This window comes from Microtus oregoni, unplaced genomic scaffold (assembly GCF_018167655.1).
Source record: "Microtus oregoni isolate MIOR12 unplaced genomic scaffold, Mior012 000012F_ref0000307, whole genome shotgun sequence".
NCBI lineage: Eukaryota > Metazoa > Chordata > Mammalia > Rodentia > Cricetidae > Microtus > Microtus oregoni.
The window spans coordinates 29,083,748-29,102,493 of NW_024543071.1; the positions used below are offsets into that span (position 1 = coordinate 29,083,748).

The 18,746-nt window shown below is 40.7% G+C and overlaps 1 protein-coding gene across 2 annotated transcripts in view; it reads left to right on the forward strand.

Annotated features, from left to right (window-relative positions):
- The window catches only part of Prkg1 (protein kinase cGMP-dependent 1), a 1,122,235-nt gene that overhangs the window by 664,183 nt on the left and 439,306 nt on the right, over positions 1–18,746 (forward strand). The gene's annotated exons all lie outside the window — the stretch shown is intronic.

Consider the following 18,746-nt stretch of genomic DNA (forward strand, 5'->3'; position numbering starts at 1 on the left):
TGAAAAGAGTTCCAGGGAAAATCAACACCAGTCTGTAGTTGCAAGTTTCTGTTTGGTGTGGGAGGTCCTTCTGTCTGTGTGTTGATTTTATTGGTTAATGAGTAAAGAAACTGCTTTGGACCTATAGCAAGGTAGAACTTAGGTAGGCAGGGAAAGCTAGACTGAATGCTGAGAGGAGGAAGGGCGGAGTCAAGGAGAAGCCATGGAGCCACCACTGGAGACAGATGTGATGAAACTTTGCTGGTAGGCCTTGATCTCGTGGTGATGCAGATTAATGGAGATGGGTTAAATTAATATAAGAGTTAGTCAATAAGAAGCTAGAGCTAGTGGGCCAAACAATGATTTGATTGTTACAATTTTTGTGTGATTATTTTGGGTCTAAGCTAGCTGGGCTGCTGGGAACCAAACAAGTGGCCTCTTGCAACATCTGTTCACAGTCATTCTTGAATATCCACTCACAGACTCAATTTTAAATGCTAAACCAATAGCTCAGGCTTATCATGAACTAACTCTTACATTTAAATTTGCCCATATTTTTTTTTTTTTATCTACGCTTTGCCATGTGTCTTGGTACAGACAGCATGCCCATCTTGTTTCTCCCTGAGTCTTCTGCTGACTGCTAACTGTGCCCTTCTTCCTCCCAGCATTCTCAGTTTGGCTCTTCCACCTAACCTTATCCTGTTCAGCTATTGGCCAGTCAGCTTCTTTATTAAACCAGTCACAGCAGCAGATCTTCACAGTGCACAAAGGGATTATTCCACAGCACCTGTCACCCACTAGTGTTTATTATTTCTAGAAGTTGGGTGAAGAGATGGGTTTGTCTCTTATTTATGAAATATTTTACCCAAATAATGAAGTATCCCAGTTTGAGGAAAACCAAAAATACAGAAGCCTGGGCAATCCCAGTTGTATAACCAGCTGCTAAAAACCAGAATTGTGAGTCTCCAAAGTTAAAGTTCCCTTTAAAATTATCAGACTTTATTCCTTGGAGTAGCTCTTGGTCAACAGGCAAATCCTTGACATGGTGCAATCATAGTATTTTTTAACGCACGCACACTGCACATGCATAGCCTTCCCATTTCCACATCTCCTTCCCATGTCGCATTCATGTAGCAACGATTACACACTGGCACACCGTGATCATCGGGCATCATACATTAGAGCTTGGTCTTGGCACTCATCCTATAAGTTCTGATACTAGAACTCCCCCTCCCCCACACCCCACTTTTGGAGTTCTTTAAAATTTTGGTGAAAATGCAAACTAAGTCAGGAAGGAATGAATCTCAGTCGTGATAAAAATTGGAACTGATGTTCCCAAATATTGAATACATAAATTTGTAAATCAAAAGAAAAAAATCTGGCTTTGGAAATAGAGATTAGAGATTCAGGAGTTGTCTGATTTCTAGGGCTGCCTCTCTAAGGGTGTGTCCCCAGGCAAGGACACAGACCTCTGAGCTGAAAGCAGCAATAGTTCAAGTCCTGAGCCTCAAACCCTGCATCCCTTTGTGCCGCCTCATGACTTTGGCTGTTTCATATGTTACAAAGGCTCTGGTCTTCAAAGGTAATGAAATACAAACATGAATGACAATTGGGAAATTTATTTTTGCTGATGATTGAGAAGCAATGACCTCAAATAACACAGTTAAGACTTTGACCTTGCTGGGAGCTACTCCAGTGAAGTGGGAAGGGAGTAACACACACAGCCTTTGACAACGGCAGTGTCAAAGGAAGTCTTTGAGGAAGCCACATGATTTGTCTAAAGCAGTCCCCATACATCTAGTCATAAACTTATGTAGTGGTTTTTGTGGGATTTTTTTTAACAATTTATTGTCCCATAATATTTCTAACAATAGTACAACCTATTAAACGCATAAATATATTGAGCACAATATTATTAATGTTATTTAAACTCTGGTCACAATCTATATGACCCACAGTTTGCATGCAAACTTAATTAAAACTCCTTGTCCTTTTGGCTTTAAATTCCATTTTCCCAGGAGAAAATGAAACGTCACCACTCAAATACTCAACTTAAATAGATGAACAGATATATCATAATAAAACATCCAATATAAATCTATTATTTCACCTTTAAAAATGTTTGTCACAGTTTTTTTTTTCTCCTTAAACAGCGTTTCTCTGTGTGACCCTGGCTGTCCTAGAACTTGCTGTTTTCTAGCCTGGACTCAAACTCAGAGATTTGCCTGCTTTTGCCTCCAGGTGCTGGGATTAAAGGCAAACCCCACTACCTGCTGTCACAGTCTTTTATCAAGTGTTAATCATTGTTCATTTAATTCATTTGGGAAGAAATTTTGTCAAAGTAATAAGATTGGTAGAAAAAAGAGCATCCTTAATTTGTGTCTATTACTTTGTCCTGGTTGAGGTTTCTTGTCAGCTTGAATAAGCAGAGATCGTCTGAGAAAAGAAAACCTTGATTGACAAAATGTCTCTGTAAGAGTGACTTAGATGCAAGTCTGTAGGGCATCTTCTGGATTGGTGATTGGTGTGGAAGGTCCCAGCCCACTGTGGGCATACCAGCCCTGTGCAGGTGGTCCTGGAGCTTATGGAATGCAAACTGAGCGAGAGGGAAGAACGGCCCAGTAAGGCATGTTCCTCCATGGCTTCTGTTGGTTCCTGCCTTGAGTTCCTGCCCTCAATTTTCTCAGTGATGAAGTTGTAAACCGAAAATAGCCTTTTCCTCTCCAAAAGTTCATGGTGTTTTATCACAAGAGTTTAAAAGCCCTAACTCAGATCCACTTCAATTTAAGACATTTTATTAATGATATGGACTAGAGTTGGAGGTGTGGTTCAGGTGGTAGAATATTTGCCTACCATGTGATCCTAGCACAGCATGTACCAGCAGCTTACGGTAATTCTCTCCTACATAAAGGATTCAAGTAAGAGACTACCTGGGCTACATGATACCCTCCTTGTCTCAAGAGAAAAAAAAATGAATTAAATGAAATCCAAGAAATTCTTTATTTAAAAAAGAAAAGGAAGCATAGTTATATGTGGATTTTTAATATTTCTTAATTTTTGGTACTTTTCAAGCAAATTATCATTATGGGCTGTGATTTTAGAAATACTTCCTCCAGCTTGAGCAGAGTTGCTTGTCCTGAAGAGGGAGGCACAGGGCTGATAAAACTCATCAGTTAATTTTTTTCAGATGTCCCCTAAATATCATCCACTACCTGGGAGCTCAAAACTTCAGCATGTGAAGTTTAGAGGGTTGCAAACACAGTAAGAGCAATGCGTGCATTTATAATATCTGAGCATCAGCTCCCCAAAACATAAATTCAAAGCCAATTCTGGAAGTCTGAGGACAAGCGCTAGAGGACTTGTAGGATGGATAGGACATTCTGTAAGAAGACAGGTATAAACTTTTCTCCAGGATTCTCCTTGATGTCACTAATAGACAGATAAGCTGAGATTCACTGTTGTCTTATACTTATTTATTTTCTAAGAAACAGTTGAAAGGCAAGTGAATGATTAGTGATCATTTTATCTCCCTCAAGTATCATTTGAATTTTCAGGCTAAACATCAAGAGAGCCTGTCTTTGGGAGGATGGTTTGATAAAAGAATGAATTCTATCAACATGCTTAAGTGGGGCTTTGGACTTACAGGAACAAGCCCTTGTAAGCAAATCAATGTGATTTCCCTTCTCTGAGCTTCTGCAGTTTAATTTCTAGTACTTGTGATAGTTTTGGCATACTATACATATAGAGTTGGAAAATATATTAAATTTTGAGATTTTTGGAAGAACAAAATGCCTTATACTTTAGCTAGTAAACAAAGTTATTTACTGCATTTAATTCTAGGTGTTCTAATGAGCATAACTTTCTAGAAAATAGATTGCCACAACCATCTTTAAAACATTTTCATGATCATTTTTAATATTTTCTTTTTGTCATTCGAAATCTTGCCCTTAGCCCTTAAAATCATGCTTGTCTGCTTAGAGTGAATAACAGCACATCATTTGTAAGTGGCCTGAGCTGATATAATTTCGTCTCCTGTCTTCCAGCTCTTAGAGGAGAGCAGACGTGCATTTGAAAGTGTTTAAATGCGCTGGGTGGCCATGACTTTGCACCTGTTTGGATATCTATCTAAAACATAATTAGAACTTGAAGCACACTACCAGACAAGACTCATCTCATTGTTCTTTGAAAATACTTACTATGTCTTCTTTTAAACTGTGACTGAATGGTCAGGAGCTTTTTTTTTTTTTTAATTTTAGTTGTATTTCAGATATCACTCATAATCTGACAGATGGTCACTCAGTCCTTGATGAACAGCAACTGCTTGGCAGTCACAGATGAGTGTAATAGTGTGTTTTTAATTATAAATCTTTAGAGAGACTCTCCTACACAAAGAAATGATACTAAGAAATTTGTTTCCTTCTTAGTTGAAGGATGGAGCTGACAAAATGTATCACCCGAAGGAAGAATCACTAGTCTTTGGGGTGGAAACCCTGATGTCTTTGAAAGGATGAACCCACAGCAAACGCTGTACTTTCTCTTCTCCAGCCAATAATTCAATGGTAATTGCAAAGAGGGGAAGAATTCCGTCTTATCTGAAAATGGAGCTTTGGTTCCATTTGTCTTGTTGGTAGGCAGCAGCCAAAGAAATACCTAAGGCTTCTAAAGAGAACAAGGTTATCTAGACTATGGTTGTATGCACAGGGTTTTAGGGAAGCCTTCAATGGCAAAGTAGTACTGTGATTGTTTCCTTTCATCGAAGTATTTCTCGAGATGTGCTCTGAAAACCTGAGCCTCTGAGGAAGCAGAGCGAGAGAGCGCCCATTCGTGTTGGAATTGCACAGGCAGAAGATGACTTCCCACACCTCTCAGTGAAAGCAGTATTAGGGATGGGGAGTTAAACAACACAAGTGAATTGCTCATCTCCAGGTTAGCCAATCTTGTCAAACCATTGACTGTGTTTCTTTCTTGGAGTACATTTATTATTATTAAGTTTTTTTTTTTTTTTTTTTTTTTTTTTAAAGCTAGGATCTCACGTAGCTAAGGCTGGTTTTGACCTTCCTACGCAACTAAGGATGACCTTGAATTTCTGGTCCTCCCGAGTCACCTCCTGAGTGTTTGTGTATTGAGGTTGTAGTGTGCATTACCACGCCCATTTTAGGAATTGAAACCAGGACTTTCATGCCTGCCAGGCACATACCCCACCCACTGATTCAGATCTGCCGCCCCTCAGAAGGTGTGTTCTGAGACCCCAAGTGGGGACCACAGTCAGGAGCTGTCACCTGAACCTGATGAGTGTTTTATTGATGGATAATCCATTAAGGCTCCAATTAGTTCTGTCATTTGTGAAGGAAATCGATTTCCACCCTTTTAATGTGTGAATTTCCACAGTGTCCTGTTTTGCATGGCTCCCAGAAGGGGATGAGCAAATTCTGATGCCAGCAATTGGAGCTCAATCTGCCATGAAGGGATACATGAGAAATACACAGATACTGCTAAACTTGCTGGGGTTGTGTTCCATCATAAATTGAAAGCATGGTAAATCAAGTTAGGTGCGAGGCCAAATATCTGTAATCCCAGTCTTCTGAAGGCCAAGGCAGAAGACACAAGTTCAAGGCTAGTCTAGAGTGCATAATGAAACTCTGCTCAAAAAACAAACAAAAAGGCTACTGTCTGTCGACAAGAACCAGCCGCTCTTGCAGAAGACCTGAGTTCTGTTCCCAGCACCGGTAAAACAACTTTTAACTGTCTTTATCTCCAGTTCCAGGGAATCTGACACTTTCTTCTGGCCTTCAAGGGCACCAGGTACACATATGGTTCACACACATACACACACACACACACACACACACACACACACACAGGCAGGCTACTTATACACACAAAATAATAATAAATTCAAAACAAAACTCGAACAAAAAATTAAAAATGGTGTGTTGAATACCAGTCATGGTTCAATAAGAGACTGTTAGCTGTTTTACTCTGTTCTTTGGTGACAGAGGTCTGTGACCAGCTGCCATTTCCCAGCGTTGTGAATATCATATTGTACACATACTTAGCCCAGAAAACAATACAAATTCAAGATATAATTTCTGCTCAATATATAATCACTCATAAATACTCTAATATAAGAGTTTATAAGGCGCTAAGGATTATACATTTATGCTTTTCTTCGTCCAACATTAAACTTGATATAAAAAAGTCATGGCTTGATTCTATTTCTAATTAATAAAAATTTCAGGCTATAGATACAATGTCTTTTAGCAAGGGGTAACTTTATTAAGTGTATTTGACAGCTAATAACTTTTTTAAAAGCATTCCAAATATCTAACAAAGAATTTAGGGTTAGAAGGCACATACACTTTTTGACACTGGACCATGATGTACTGAACCACAAAGTTTATACTTGAGAACTGAGCAGTCAAATTTTTGTTTTTTGTTTTAAAAAACACCCTCATGTTTTCAGTACATTTCTGATTTTGTGTTGGGCCCCAGTTGTTGCTATCGATGAGCACCTGTGGCCGTGTGTGCTCTACAGACCACCGGCTGTGCATACCTGCGTACGGTGAGCGTTACACATCTACCGCTAACATTTTACTCTAATTCTGTTTCATTGTACATTCATCTACCCATCGTCACAGCCATCTGTAAATCCACCTTATTTTATTTGAGGATAGGGTTTTTCTATGTAGCTCCGGCTGTCCTGGAACTTGCTTTGTAGACCAGGCTGGCCTCAAATTCAGACATCTACCTGCCTCTGCTTTCTCAGTGCTGGGATTAAAGACCTGCGACACCATTCCCAGATTCATCTTATTTTTTTTAATATAGTTTACAGTAAATTATGGATATCAGATCACCATTCCCAAATACTTAAGCTTGCCTATTATCGATTAAGTTATTATCTTGATAAGATTATTTCCAAATAAGAATATTTAACATTTATTATGGGGTATGCTTTCAGCTGAAAAAAAAATCCACTATCATTATGACTTCATGTCCTCGGAGAACTAAATACTGGAGCTGAATAGCCCAGTGCCCTCTGGTGCCATAGACCGACCAGAATGGTCCTTCAGTTTTGTTCGGTTCCTGCCTCCTTCCCCTGCCTTGTCACATACCAACTCGATGCTGCTATAGCTCAACCTTTCACTGGAACTCCAGCTCCCAGGTCTCTGCATCCTCTCTTTATTTCCACACATCCTTGTAAAGGCCTATTATCTACCCAAAGCAGACTTCAGAGACTTAAAGCATTGATTTTTGTTCCTGTATGCTTTATTGAGTTCATTGTAATTCAAAGACATTAAATAGCAGGGAGATACGTTGCTGTTTAGTCTATTTCAAAAAAGAGTGCATTTGTTCGGTAATCAGGTGATGACAGGAAGGTGTTTGGAAGGGACTCTCAACTTTGATCCTTTTCAAATGTTTTCTTATCTACTTCAGATCATCTCTGCCACTGTTATTTAAAGCTTCAGTCTCAGGGATGGAGAGATGGCTCAGCCATCTAGCTCCTCAGCTCTAAGTACTGTGAAATTTAAATCTAATCGTATGTTCGTTTTGCTTTGACTCCTGGGTTTGCTTTCCAATGGGTTGTGACTTACTCGAAGCAACTGTGGAAGACCCATGCTTCTGTGCATGCTGTGGGGGCCAGAGGTAAACAGAGGGTGTCGTAGCTGATTACTCTCACCTTAATTTTTGAGACAGAGTCTTTAAAAAAAACTGTTTTAAACATTTACGTTTGTGAGGGGGTGTGCTTGGATGTGGAGGGTATACTAGCTATACGGTGTGTGTGTGGAGTTAGGTGGTAGCTTGTGGGAGTTAGTTCTCTCCTTTTACCAGTGGGTCCTGAGGATCGAACTCAGGTCATAAGGTTTGGCAGTCAGCTCCTTTTGCTGACTAAGCCATCTTGTTGGTCCTTGAAATGGGGCACATCCCTTCAGGTGGGGTTCACTGATTCAGCTGTGCTGGCTTCTCAGGGAGACCCAGAACTGCTCCTGTCTTCCCAGTGATGGGATTGTTGCTATGTGCCTCTTACCCAACTCTTTACATAGATCCTGGGGATCTGAGCTCAGGTGCTCATCTTGTGTAGCAATCGTTTTATAAGACTGAGCCTCGGGTTTCAAGCTTCTAAGAGTATGCTCTTGGTTTAATGCTCCAGATCTGCAGTTGGAATCCTTTCTGCTCTGCAGAGTCGTAGTGACTCTTGCTATGTATTGAATGAGCCTGTAGGGATCAGCTACGAGAACCAGGGTTATTGGCGGATGCTACCATGTCCACTTCTGCTGTTGCTGTGTTGAAATACTTAACTCTTAGCCAAGAGACTGCAGTTTCATTTGCTTCCCAAATTATGTAGCCATCCCTGGGTCTCGATACATTCTTCCATTCTAGTTTTGTGTTTTACTTTGTTTTTGCTTCTACTATATCTCTGATGTATCTTAATTTTGTTTTCAGTAAATTTTTCTAATTGTCCTGTGTGCGAGCTACAAAGTTTCCATTTGACAAAAGGCAGAGAGAGTAGGTTGATAGTGGTGTGGCTTCTGCCAAACTTTCCCTCCTCCGATTTCTAGTCACATTTCCTCTCCATGGCAAAGCAGACAACATTCCCCCCTCCTGCATGCATCACTCCTGAATGCTCCCTTATCCTGAATCGCTAACTTTTCCATGTGGACACTTTACTTCTCTGGTTACTAGCATCTCCATGGTCTTTTATATTCCAAGGAGGAACTGTCTTCATAGATACTCTTCCTGACACCCGACTAGGAAACAGTTGTTGAAGGAATTCCCATTGCTGAGACAAAGTCAGCTCCAGAGGAGAAGGGTTTGCATTGGTTCACAGTTCCAGCGTATAGTCCTCATGGTGGGCAAGCCAGGTGGCAAGAACCAGAAGTAGAGTGTTACATTGTCTCTAGTCAGGAAGCACAGAAGATGAACGCAGGTCCCTCACTCACTCTCTCCTTTAAAAGCAGTCAAACACAGCATCTTGGACTGGTGCCACCATAGGTGAAGTGGGATTTTTTACTGCAACTAACCTAATCTACACAACCCCTCACAGAGGTCTAAGCTTGGTTTTTCTGGATCCTGTCTGCTTGACACTATTAAAGATGGCAGCAATGAGCCAAGTAGGAAGCTACATGCCCTCATCTATACTTGAAGCCGTACCGTTTGTGTTCTCTTATTTCTAATTTGATATTGGGAAAAGGGACGCAGAACTGAATGAAGGCTTTGCTGGAAAAGGGCATTGTTAAAGTGATCCATGATGTGATGAGTCAGTCTTTCCAGGTTATTTTTCTATATTTTGGTGTATATTTCAGTTGCTACAATTGGAGAATGTGTATCATGTGTTCCATTTCCACTCATGGCTGTTGTCAGCTCTGAGTGGTAGACTTAGGAGTGCCAAAGTTCAGATTAATCATAGAGAAGGATATTCCTGACACATTTACAGGCCATATTTCCACTTTGAGCCTAGGTTGCTAAATTGAAAAGAAAGTTTTTGTACTTTTCTTTTATCTCAGATACAAATGTGACTAAGCTTTCAAAGGACAGTTTTAAATGAACTTAAGGGACAAAAGGCAGTTTCCCCATGACAGATCAGCAACTGTAATCAACAGTTAGGAGACCAAGGCTCTGTGTATAGACTTGTCTCCCTAATGACTGTAAGCAGATTGGCTTCAAGGATTCTGCTCAGGGGGACGTTTTAGCTCTCATCTTACACTAAGTGACCCAAAATATTTATCTGTGGTGCTGTTATGATCTTTTGAGACAAATATCTGTCCTCTTCTTTAGAGAAAAAGCTTCATCCTTACCTGTAAATATTGTCTTCTATAGCAATCTGAGAAAGAGGCTGCTGCTGGCATTGTAAATGGGGGACTGGAGGGGGGACTTAGAAGCCATGGGTAATGCAAAAGGTTGAGATTCATCTTGAGCTGAATGTCTTGCTGATTGTGTTTTGTTAGGAAAATATGTTTTATTTCAAGGATCAGATCCATGAAGACATTAGAGTTTAGGAATTACCATTTTAACGAGAGCGTGAAAGGTAAAATGGCAACCATTGACCTATCTTAGCCAACTGTTTGACTTTCTATTTAGTATTCATGTGATAAATATTTGAATTGAAACTCTTACTGGGATGGGGAGAGCGTGTTTGAAAACAGGCTAGAGAGATTATTGCCAAGTAGAATTCGTCAACTTCGCCAGCACTCAGTAGGTCGAGGCCAGAGAACTGTGGATTCACAACTTGGCCACATAGTATGACCCTGTCTAAAAACTAAACAAAATAAGTCTTAATTCAGGTGAGCACAGGAGGTGAGGATCTTGTCTGTGCTGAAGTATCTTATCTGAGGTCTTTTGTTGAGGAATTAGAAAGGAGAAGTATGGGCTTCTGGCTAGGGGTTAAGTTTTCCACAGGTCAAACAGTTTCAAGTAAGAAAAGAGAAGGGGAAAGAACTAAATCCAGGTGTGCTAGTGTTTGGTCTCTTGTCCTGGAGCTCTGGGGGATTTAGAAGCTGTCAACTCAGCACAGGGTAAAGGAAGATAGGAAGATAAAGCCCCTTAAGAGAGAAGTACACAACAGAGATCTGAGACTTCTGTTTTTCAAGGAAAAGGCAAGACATGTAGAAATTGGCAGGTTATTCTTCAAAAACACTAGAGTACACATCTACATTTGCTATGAGCCATGCATGTGATGCAAATCAGACCTCAATGGGAGCCTATTTGGAAAGAGAATTTATTGCCCCCGCAACCAGGTAAGGTCCTCAGAAGTTAGACTTCAGGCATAGGCACCAGCTAGATGTGCCAGTGACCTCAGGGGAAGAAAAACCGCCCTTAGAGACTCCTCAGAGATGGACTACCTGTGTATAACATGCTGCCCTTTTAGCCACTCTTTCTGTTTCTTCAGGGAAGAAAATCAAACTCTGAGTGTCAGCCTGAGTAGAAGCTGGAGCTCTGTCCCAGGGGAGGAAAGTGGCATCTTGGAAATATCTTCTGTGAAAATCCCCAAGGAAGCTGCCTCAAGGCCATAGACCCAGTCTGTTGTTTCAGCAACATTTTCCTCTTTAGCGGAAAGTAGGATCTCTTTGGTGTTCAGATCATAGAAAAGGATTAATTATAGATGAAGGATATAGGTCAGCCAGGAAGTTGCTTGAAGATCTGAATTCCAAACCCCACGCCAAGTCGGACATAGCAGCATGTGTTTGTAATCTCAGCCCTGGGGAAGCAGAGACAGGCAGATGGCAAGGACTTACTGGCCAAGTCACTTTAGCCCACATGGTGAACTCCGGGCCAGTGCAATGCCCTGACTCAAAAGCAATGTGGATTATGCTTGGCTAAGTTGCTGTACATGCTGTGAAGAGGCACCATTTAACTTATTAAAAGAAGCATTTAGCCAGGCGGTGGTGGCACATGACTTTAATCCCAGCACTCAGGAGGCAGAGGCAGGCGGATCTCTGGGAGTTTGGGGCCAGCCTGGTCTACAAGAGCTATTTCCAGGACAGGCACCAAAGCTACAGAGAAACCCTGTCTCAAAAAACCAAAAAAAAAAAAAAAAAGAAAAGAAAAAAAAAAGAAAGAAAAGAAGCATTTAACAGGGGGTTTGCTTGCAGTTTTAGAGGGATGGTCATGATCTTCATGACAGCATGCAGGCAGGCACAGTGCTGGAGCACTATCTGAGCGCTCTCGATCTTACCTGCAGAGAGAGAGAGAGAGAGAGAGAGAGAGAGAGAGAGAGAGAGAGAGAGATTGGGGTCTGGGGTGGGCTCACCTTCTCTAGTGAGCTCACACCTACCCTTCTAACAAGGCCACACCTCCTCATCCTTCCCAAAGAGTTCTACTAACTGAGGACCAGGCATCAAACATGTGAGTCTTTGGGGCTTATTATCCTTCACACCATCAGTCACATCAGCTCCAGCCGCCTTTGCTGCCCGCTTCTGCAGCCATGATGGCCTATACCCTCAAACTGCTTCCTGACTGTGGATGCAGGGTAGCTAACGACTCATGTTCCAGTCACGTCAGCTCCAGTCATGTTTGCTTCCATGCCTTCCCAGCCATGATGGCCTATGCCCTCAGACTGCAAGTCACAACAAATCCGCCCTTCCTTAAGTTGCCGTTCTCAGGCATTTTACGACATCATTGAAAAGGTAACTAATGCATACATATACCAATGTCCCTTTCTTTCCTCACTGTACTCTGCTTCACCCAAACTCTCATGAGTTTAACTTTGCTAGCCCCCGCCTAAGGTTTTGCTTACTGTGTGTGTTTCCTGTATATGTTTCCATTTCTGTGAGGAAAGCAGATTTTTAGATATGAAGGATGGAGATGAAGCACCACTGTTTTATGGGCGGATATTTTCAAGTTTTTTAAGCAGTTGCTTACTGGAAACTATTACATTAGATACTATTGATGAGTACAGTAAACATTATGAAAAATACCAATTCACATTAATCAAGGATCGTCCAGTGGGCTTAGAAGTCAAATGCATTCCGCGGGTGATACAAGCTCATCGACCCCTAAAGAGCCCATGAAAGATTAATTCGCAAACTGTTATCTTCTGAGTGGGTTTGTGGAAATAGTTGGAAATGAGTTGCAGACCTCACTCTAGCCAAGAGATTTTGAGAATTTATTTTTAAAACAGCAAGACCGTTGAAGGAACTGTATGCTTCTAATACAGCAGCCTTTTCTGAGTCTAATTCCACACAGGTCTTAGGAAAACCATTGAAAATTAGGTAACTTTTCTCACTATTAACAAGACATTTTAAAGGAGAGGAAAGCTGATGGATTGTTAGCTGCATGCCCTCTTCTTACCGTATCCGTTTCTAATCCATGGCCTTTGTAATCAAATACTTTAAAAACTATTCTGGACACTCACTAGAGAAATGTATTTAGGGTTATGGACTTACTGGGGTGTGATATTATCTTAACAAGTGTCTTCACTTTTTTTTAAGATTATTTTTAAAGCACCTTTATAGTCACCAAATGATTGAGATGATATGACAATTTCTTGTTCATGATGTTTTTATTTTTAAAAAGAGCTATTAATCAGTACGTTAGAAGTACAGGAGGCTGAAAAGCATTAGTGTTTACCAGCATGTGTATTGTTAGAAACAGTACAATATTTCTGAAATGCTTTTCCCCTATTGCATACATGCACACACATACACACACACACACACACACACACACACACACACACACTATATCTTTACTAGGGCAATGTTATCATAGTCCAAATTTCTCTCTAGCTGTCTTAAAAGAACTATAAGATTTTTGAATCTATGAGTGAGGGAGGAAGAAACACTGATTTATTGATTGCATTTGTGGTCTAGACACTCAGTTAAGTATTTGACACTTTTGTTTATGTCCATTAAACTCTCATAGCAGTAATATGGGGTGGATGATGTCATCTTTATTTTGCCAGAGAAGAAAAGAAGTTTAGGAAACAAACCTCACTGTGGTCTCCTGTCTGCTACTATGGCGGAGCAGATACAGCTTTCAACGCCAGCGTGTCTGAATCCAGGGTTGCATTCTTTTTCTTGCTCTTTGAAGACTTTGTGTCAAAATTAGTATGTGATAAATAATGAACTGTTTTGGTTAATAAACAGAAACCTTTTTTTAAAAGTCCTTTTGATTTATACTGAAGCTCAGTGTATAATATTGTTTGATATTTTATATAAATTGAACAATTAAACAACCTGTGTAAAGTATGTACTGTGAGCGACTTGAAAGCCCACCTTTAGTTTTGGGCTGCTGTCCCCTCCAGTGCGGAGGTCCCACTAGGATGGAGTGCCCCTAGGAAAGGGCATGCTTTTCTCTGTGATGTTCTCCTCATCTGTCTCCCTCCAAGTAACGGCTGGCGTGTTTACAATTAGTCATTTTCTAGTGTCCCCCAAAGTCGCCATCTGTATCTGACAGCCAAATACTGTTGTCCCAACACGACCTGGCTCTGCCTTTAGTCCGCTGGACTTTCGTTAGGACTGAGGGTCAGCTGTTCCGATTATGCTCCTATGTCAAAAAGACTATCAATTCCTTCAGTCTTCATCTACACTCGTAGTAGTCAGCAGCTAGGAACTTCACGTCTTTGCTATTATTTTGTCTGGAGTCACTGAGGAGCATTGACTGTCAGAGAATCAGCATTTCCAAGAGCAGAGGGAAAGAGTAAGCGCTTTGTTCCAGAGAGCTTCGGAAGGTACGTCACCTGCAGCTCAGTCATATGAAGCTAAGCCTGCAACTGCACCCGTGCTTGCCAAGTGTGGAAGGGCACCTTCCCTCTGCGAGGGCCCAGTCTCTGCTCCTCATTGTGTCTGAACTGGACTGTGGTCCTGTGGGTTAATCTACTGAGGGAGAAAGCCACTCATCCCTTATTTGTCTTCAGTGCTTCCCACAGAGAGCCGATCGCTTGTGTTCCACCAAAAATCACAAGCGACTCTGTTGGGATATCTGAAGGTGTAGCCAGCTGTCAGAATAATTTAGGCCGTGTAAATAAGCTCCAGGGGAAGCGAACTAATTCCCCAGAAACCAGTAGTTTTGATTTTGTAAATTTCTAAGTCACGTTCCTGGCAATTTGCAGGAGGCTTCAACAAATGGCTGAGCCTGAAGTAGTAAATTACTTTTAACCTCTTCAAGGAAGACATACGGCTGCAAAAACCCACAGCAATTTCTTAATATACTCCCCTCGTTACATAGATTATAGCAGACATGACCACGTGAGGCCCCTACTGTAGGAGGTGTACGTAGCAGCAGAACTCGGATGGCCGACCTCTAGGTACTGTGTACTTCCTGTTGTTTCTAACCTAATGATGCAATTGTCAAACATAATGGTAGTATCGACTGTTGACTTGACTGAACCTAAAACTGCTTAGAAAGAAACTTGGTGCATCTGTGCAGGAGGCCCACACTCCCACTATCATGCCCTTGCTGCTGGGATGGAAAATGCATCTGTGCAGGAGGCCCACACTCCCACTATCATGCCCTTGCTGCTGGGATGGAAAATGCATCTGTGCAGGAGGCCCACACTCCCGCTACCATGCATGCCCCTGCTGCTGGGATGAACGGCATCCTCAAACTATAAGATAAGATAACCCTTTTCCATTAGGTTGTTTTTGTCAGGTCATTTGTTACAACAACAGGCAAAGTAACTAATTCACCAAATATAAATTCTGTCTCTCTAAGGAAGATGCTTGTTCACTCAGAGGAAGTGTGTGAGTCCCCACTCTGTGGTCTGGATAGTTAAATGACTAAATTATTTTTGATAGCTGTCACTGTTGGGTCCACAGAGGTCACGCAAAGATGGGGGACAGACCACCAAAGTCTATTAAACCAGAAACAAACTTTTTTCCAGAAAAAGAAAATGTTTGTTTCTGGTTTAATAGACTTTGGTGATGGGTTTTTGATCCTACTGCACGTACTGGCTTTGTGGGAGCCTAGGAAGTTGGGATGCTCACCTTACTAGACCTGGATGGAGGCGGGCGGTCCTTGGACTTCCCACAGGTCAGGGAACACTGATTGCTCTGATGAGGGAGGGGGACTTGATCTGGGGAAAGGGGAGGGAAATGGGAGGTGGTGGCAGGGAGGAGGCAGAAATCCTTAATAAATAAATAAATTTAATAAAAAAAAAAAGAAAAGAAAAAGTATCTTTGGGGCACAAAAAGCTTATCAGCTGAGACCACAACCAGAGATGGACTTGTGTAGCTGTGGCAATGGGCTATTTTCAAATACCCTTTTTATAGCAAGAACTAAGCATTAAGCATGAACAAAAGAATTTTTACAATCTCTAGGTAAAACTCAGATATGAATTACATTTTTGACAAGTTTCAATAGCATGGTTTTTCAGTTAAACTCGTGTTTGTATTTAACCTATTGTTTTTGTTTGTTTGTTTGTTTGTTTGTTTTCCTGGCACTTCCTGATGGTGTTTACCAAAGCTCTACATTCCCCTGATACTGCCAGTTTGTGCAGCAGGGAAGGCTATGGGAAAATGCACAACTAAAAAGTCAGGTCCATCCCATCATTTAAAAGTTAATTCAGCTCACCTCAGTTGTTGGTCATGAGTGGCCAGGGCGGGGGGTGGGCGTTATCTAAAAGCTGACCCTCAGTTTGCAGAGGGCTGCTTTAGCCTTGCAGACAGAGCTCTGGGTTGTAAAGCAGAGTAACCCGCTGTTAATAGTTAATCATTAAGTTGCTGAGAAAGCTGCTGACAGTCTGCTCTCATCCTCCTAGGCTTACAACTTTATATTTCTTTATTTCTACCTTCTTATTTTTGTAACCTACATTTCTATATCCTTATTCCTGGACTCTTCAGTCACTAAATGCTGAGTTCAACTAACTAGACTCCTTTTGGATTCCAAGTTCATTAGGCTGTCACTGGCCAGTCTTTCAGGTAGCTCTGCCCGCAGAAGAAGATAAACTGATAGCGTCGACAGGAATATCTAAGTCTGTATGGCAATAATCAAATTGTTCTTGGCATGATTAATGCCTTGGTATTTGACCTTTATTTTTAAAGGCTTCCTAAGAATGTTTTTCTTACAGGAAATTCCATTATACTAAAATATTTATATCATCAAGTCTTATTTCTTATGATAAAGTATGCTAAGTGGATCTGAATGATACCGTCTCAACAGTTAACCAGAAATTCCCCACCAGGATGTTTCCTTGAAATGATTATTTCTCACTAACGATTTTCTGTCTTATTGAATCTGAATCAAAATGCAGGCTAGCAAAATAATGCTATGGTATTGTGAAAGTTAGAGCCTTATTTCATGCTAGCATCTCGGTCAGTGAAATACTTTTAGGGTAACTTTGTGAAAATTTTTAAACTTACAGATATACAATGTTGATCTACAGTTTGGGTAATCAGGATACTAGAAGTCATCAAAGAATACTCAGTTGAGTACTACTGAGCTTTCTTAGTTCCTTTAAGAGTAATTGGGTATATACAATTGTGTGTGTGTGTATATATATATATATATATATGGATATGTGAACACACACATATATAATCATAATTTCAAACTATTTTTTATTCAACACCTAATTTTTTGGTATATGGGGAGGTAAGGGAAATGTGCCTAAAATTTAATACCACATTTCACTTCAGTTTAGATTACATAGTAGTGAGTGATGTCATTTCAAATCAACTTCAATGATTATCATAGAGGTAGACTTTGTAGCAAGGGCAAATAGCAGTGACTAGCTCATTGAAACTGATCCTTAGTCCTGTTTCCTTAAAAGAATATTTACTTATTTGTATCTAAATGTTTGCATGTGTGAATATGTGCACATGCATGCAGTACCTAAAGCAGCCAGTAGAGAGCAGTGTCACATACCAAGGAACTGGAGTTACAGTGGTTGGGAGCAGCCTGGTGTAGGTGCTGGGAAAGAACTCCCATCCTCTGGGAGAGTAGGAAGTACTTTTAATCTTTGAGCCATCTCTCTAGTATCCTTTGTCTTTCAGGAGTTGAAAACTTCTGGATTCCAATTAGTTTAAGGTGTAAAACTTAAATTTATGTTAAACTGCTTTATTCTTTTAGGTTTATGTCTAAAGATTTTCTTCCTTTCTTTTTTCTTCTTTCCTTCTTCACTCCCTCTCTTTCCCTCTCCCCTTTCTCTCTCTCTCTCTCTCTCTCTCTCTCTCTCTCTTTCTCTTTTTTCTTTCTTTCTTTCTGAGACACAGAAAGAAAGTGTGACTCTGGCTGACCTGAACCCACCTAGTAGACCAGGTTGCATCTCAAGTGCTGAGATTAAAGGCATGTCTTTCAGGTTTAAACATTTTTAGATAATTTATTCACATATATCTGATAAAATCAGGCAAATGTTCCATATGAAGACAATCATATCCCTCTCAGGATAGTTACCATTACTTTACAATGCCTGGCCTGATCACTAAATGGGTTAGCATGTGACCAAAGACAACAGAAGTCAACTCTGTATAGATTCCACTTAGCCTAGTGACCTGTACACGAGTAAATCATTAATAATGTTTGCTAATATCAGTAACATTTTGAAGTCACATATTCCCATCATACGCATTCCATCAGTTTATGCTTCAGAATTTATTGGCACGGATTAATTCTGTAGTAACTAGTGTGGTTTTACAAACATGAGCTGTAGAGGCAGGAAGATAGCCCATTGGTTAAGAGTGCTTGCTGTTCTGGCAGAGGACCTAGTTTGGGTACCCAGCGCCCCTTCTGGCCTTTGCGGACATTTGCAAATTACACAAAGTTGCAATATACATATAAATAAAAATAAAATAAATCTTAAAAAATAAGAACTCTAAGATGAGTTGGGTTTTTTCTTTCCCTCACTCTCTCCCTCCCTCCTTCTCTTCCTCCCTCCTACTTCCTTTCTTCCTTCTTTTCTTTCTTCAGATGGCCTGTGGCTGTATAACTCAGGCCAACCTTAAACTATGCTACCACACTGGCTTAGATTTTTCTTAATGTTGGTTTTTGAGTTTTGTTTGTTTCTTTGTTTTGATCTTCCCCATCACAGAGTTGCACCCTTTCCTTCATATAGCATGGTAAAACCTCCCTTTCCCCCACAAACTCCTGGATATATTTCTAAAGCACCTTAGTATTGCTACATTGTCTTGATAGCTAAAGGTTAGCATTTTTCAGAATCGCTAAGCTCCCTCCCTCTCATGGTTGCCCTTTAATCTAGATGCTAAGTCTTTTAACCACAAGAAATCATTGATTCGTCTGGGCAGTGGTGGTGCATGTCTTTAATCCCAGCACTCGGGAGGCAGACGTAGGCAGATCTCTGTGAGTTTGAGGCCAGTCTTGAAAAACCAAAAAAT